We start from the raw sequence: 4,876 nt of genomic DNA, 5'->3' as shown, positions 1-4,876 counted from the left end.
GGCAGGCGGGGAACCTTGGCTTCCTCCATCACTGGAGCAAGCAAGCCTCCTGTTCACTTCAGCTGCCTGGCTGCCGGCCGCCATCTTGGTTGGCGGTTAATTTGCATATCGCCCTGATTAGCCAATGGGAAGCGTGTCGGAGGTACGGTTAATTACCATGTTTGTCTATTATTAGGTAGGATTATATACGACTAGAGGCCTGGTGCACGAAATTCGTGCACTGGGCGGGGGTGTGTGTCCCTAGCCCAGCCTGCACACTCTTCAATCTGGGACATCCCTCTTACAATCCAGGACTGCTGGCTCCCAACCACTCGCCTGCCTGCCTGCCCGATTGCCCCTAACCGCTTCTGCCTGCCAGCCTGATTACCCCCAACCACTCCCCTGCCAGCCTGATCAACGCCTAAATGCCCCCCTGCCGGCCTGATTGCCCCCAAATGCCCTCTCCTGCTGGCCCGATCACCCCCAATTGCCCTCCCCTGCAGACCTGGTTGCCCCTAATTGCTCTCCCCTGCAGACCTGGTTGCCCCCAACTGCCCTCCCCTGCTGGCCCAATCATCCCCAACTGCCCTTCCCTGCCAGCCCGGTTGCCCCCAACTGCCCTCCCTGCAGGCCTGGTCACCCCCAACTGCCCTCTCCTGCCAGCCTGGTCACCCCCAACTGCCCTCTCCTGCCGGCCTGGTCGCTCCTAACTGCCCTCTCCTGCTGACCTGGTTCCCCCCCAGCTGCCCTCCCCTGCAGGCCTGGTCCCCCCAAACTGCCCTCTCTCCCCTGCAGGCGTGGTCACTCCCAACTGCCCTCCCCTGCAAGCCTGGTTGCTCCCAACTGCCCTCCTCTGCAGGCCTGGTCGCTCCCACTGCACTCCCCTGCAGGTCTGGTCCCCCCCAACTGCCCTCCCTCCCCTGCAGGCCTGGTCACCCCTAACTTCCCTTCCCTGCCGGCCTGATCGCCCACAACTGCCCTCCTCTGCTGGTCATCTTGTGAAAGGGCACTGCCAGCCTGATTACCCCCAACCACTCCCCTGCCAGCCTGATCAACGCCTAAATGCCCCCCTGCCGGCCTGATTGCCCCCAAATGCCCTCTCCTGCTGGCCCGATCACCCCCAATTGCCCTCCCCTGCAGACCTGGTTGCCCCTAATTGCTCTCCCCTGCAGACCTGGTTGCCCCCAACTGCCCTCCCCTGCTGGCCCAATCATCCCCAACTGCCCTTCCCTGCCAGCCCGGTTGCCCCCAACTGCCCTCCCTGCAGGCCTGGTCACCCCCAACTGCCCTCTCCTGCCAGCCTGGTCACCCCCAACTGCCCTCTCCTGCCGGCCTGGTCGCTCCTAACTGCCCTCTCCTGCTGACCTGGTTCCCCCCCAGCTGCCCTCCCCTGCAGGCCTGGTCCCCCCAAACTGCCCTCTCTCCCCTGCAGGCGTGGTCACTCCCAACTGCCCTCCCCTGCAAGCCTGGTTGCTCCCAACTGCCCTCCTCTGCAGGCCTGGTCGCTCCCACTGCACTCCCCTGCAGGTCTGGTCCCCCCCAACTGCCCTCCCTCCCCTGCAGGCCTGGTCACCCCTAACTTCCCTTCCCTGCCGGCCTGATCGCCCACAACTGCCCTCCTCTGCTGGTCATCTTGTGAAAGGGCATGATGGTCAATTTGCATATTACCTCGTTATTATATAGGATTGTTACTTATTTCTGGCTAAGTGATATAGTGGCCAGAGAGCATACAATATGATTTTTGCCATTTGAAACTTGTTGAGACTTGCTTCATGCTATGTGGTCAGTGTTGATGTTCTTTGTGAACGGTGACGCTGAGATGAGCTTGGCGTGCAGGATTAAGTTTAGAGAAGCAGAGGGCTACCGCTCGCTCAGGCAAGTAGCAAAGCCCCCAAAGCTCTCTTGGCTTTTATTTGGGGAGTACAGCAAATAACAATGGAGTACAGCAAGTGACAATGATTAACAGGCATGCTTATGAGATCATCTGAGCTAAGTTATACATTACACTATTAATTTCCTATGTTATACAAAGATTATTTCCACCTGCAGCAGTGCACCCTCCCTGGCTTTCCATGCCCTCATGGACTATTTATCACCTCAAGGAAAGTTCTGCCTCTGAACAGTAAGTCTTGCGTGCAAGACTTTGTTCTGACATGGCCCGCTTGCAGGCTCCCACCTTTTCTTGGCAGAATGTCCTCTTCTAGTTAACTTCATTCCACTTGACCAGCTACAATTTCCCCTTTTAGTTTTGCTGCAGGTTTGAATCATGACAGAGAAGATAGCAATGCTGTTTCATTATAAGGTACAGGGGTGACACATAAACCAGTATGGTTCCAATCACACTTTAACTGTAATCGCCTTTGCAGACTAACAATTTGGTCCCCTAATAAAACTACTGATTGTTCAAGATCAGCTAATTGTTCATTGATTTCACTATCAATTTTCCGTTGAGAACTCCATAACTGTTCTCAGAACAGTTAAGCCAGTCTTGAACAAAAGTAGCAGTTTGGACTGATCGCTGTAATGCCACCCCAGCTGCTGCAGCAGTTGCTGTTACAGCAGTTAACCCAAGAATTACAGCCATTAGCATGCCAATAAACCTTTTTGATCTCTTCAATATTCCTTCCGCAATAGATACAAGCTTTCTCTACTGTGATTAAAAGGTACAGAGTTATTTATACAAGTTAACAAGGTACAATTAAAATAAGATATTTCCCCAGTAGTTTGATTCCATTGGACTGGTCCTTTCAAGGATTAGTGGTGCTTTTAGCCACACTCAATCAGGCTTGATTACCCAATTGCAGACAATGATCACCCAGTCCCAGGCACACAGGCATTCCGGCATCTGGTTTCAAAGGCCCACGATCTTTAAAAAGTCCAGGCATCCAATTAGAGTCATTAGTTACAGGGCCTTCCATGGGCAGTCACAAGACGCTCCCCTTCCTGGCATAGGCGCTTCACCTGTCCCCATGTAGGTGGAGGGGTGTTTCGGGTGCGAGGCAATGGCACGCGAATTGTTTGTCCTCCCTGGATGGTTAGCTGCGCAAACCGGTCTTCCAGTCCCGCTTCGTCACGCTTCCTCTTGCTCGCCATGCCTTAATTTGATTCTTTTATCAGGAATCCAGAACTTCTTGGTTCCTGTGGAAACATAAGCATAGCCTCGACCCCATCGTAAAACGGTAGCCGGGCACCATTGATTAGTAGTGACATCTTGGTACATGATAGGTTGTTCTACCGGGACCTCCTTTTTATGTCCCCAATGTATCTCAGCAGCTGACACTGCATCTGTATTCAAATTTAAAAAATTTAAAGTAAATAGAGCTCTTAATAATCTTCATCAGGGAGTCAGGCCTGATACCAGCTCCTCTCCCCCTTTTTGTTTTTGCAGCATTTCCTTAAGGGTGCAGTTCTGCCGTTCAATAATTGCTTGACCTGTACTGTTTCCAGGAATTCCTGTAATATATTTAATATCAAATTGTTGGAAAAAATGTTGACACTTACCTGATAAATATGCTGAGCCATTGTCAGTTTAAATGGCTCGGGGTTTGCCTATTACAGCAAAGGCTTTAATGCTGGATTTGGAATTCCAGGTTGTAAAGGTCCCATAGGCTCAATAATCTTATTAATCTGTTTTAAATCAGTAAGCATTCTCTATTTACCTGATTTTTTCTTTATAACAAAGACAGGGGAATTCCATGGACTAGAGCTTGTTTTAATATGCCCTAGTTGTATCTGTTTTTTAATAATGATTTGAAGTGCTTCTAACTTCTCTCTTGTTAGGGGCCACTGCTCTACCCATACTGGTTTAGTTGTTTTCCATTTTAATGGTAGGGCGAAGCGCTTTGGAGTGGCCGGCCCCCTTTATAAATTTTGATCCTGAACATTTGTCTATGGCCTTTTTGTAGAGAAGGTATAGTAATTGTAGCCCCCATTGTTGTAAAAGATCTCTTCCCCACAAAGATAGTGGAATGGAGGCAACATATGGCTGAATTTGGCCCTTTTGTCCTTCAGGCCCCTGGCATTCAAGTACATTAGAGCTTTGTAAAATTTCAGTGAGGTTTACAACCTGTAAAGGTTGTATTCACCTTGTGTACCAGCCAAGATTGAGGCCAGTGCAAAGTAGAAATTATAGTTATATCAGCCCCAGAATCCACCAGGCTGATAATTTTTATTCCCTCCGGGAATATTACTGTAAAAATTGAAGTCTTTGGCCTCCTAAGATTGTATGCTAAAAAACCTTTTTTCCCGTGCTACCAAATCCCCCAGTTCGCTTAACTGGTGCTGTATGCCCTATTTGTTTATAGGGAAGTAATAATAACTGTGCCATTTTTTCTCCAGCCTTTATATTTATAATACTAGAAGCAGACATCAGAACTAATATTTCTCCTTCATAATCTGCATCAATAACTCCGGGGTGAATTTGTAAACCTTTAGTTGTCAGGCTACTTCTTCCTAATAGCAATCCTACTGTTTCCTTAGGTAAAGGTCCATAAAACCCAGTGGGTATTTTCTGTACCCCTTCTTTCTTCTCCTATTCTTTTTCTCGGGGCCTCGAGCTAGGCCCTTCTTTCTTCTCGTATTCTTTTTTCTCGGGGCCTCAAGCTAGGCCCTGAATCTAGTTTCCCGACTGCACGGGTGTTAATGGGTTGCCGCCTTTATCTTTAACAGACTGGCATTCACTGACCCAATGTTCCCCTTTTACATCTAGGGCATAATCGGGGAGCACTTTTGACTTTCCCTTGTGAGACTTTTGCCTTCCAACAATCCTTTCTTTTATGTCCTTCTCTCCCACATTCAAAGCATTTAATAGGATGAGGAATTGCAGTTTTTAATGCATCAGCAAGAAGATTATTATTATTATTAATTATTTATATAAGATTTTAATATAATTATAATT

Source organism: Myotis brandtii, unplaced genomic scaffold (genome assembly GCF_000412655.1).
Source record: "Myotis brandtii unplaced genomic scaffold, ASM41265v1 scaffold130, whole genome shotgun sequence".
NCBI classification, from domain to species: Eukaryota; Metazoa; Chordata; class Mammalia; order Chiroptera; family Vespertilionidae; genus Myotis; species Myotis brandtii.
The sequence above is the reverse complement of the archived record's forward strand: the minus strand, read 5'-3'. Positions refer to the sequence as shown.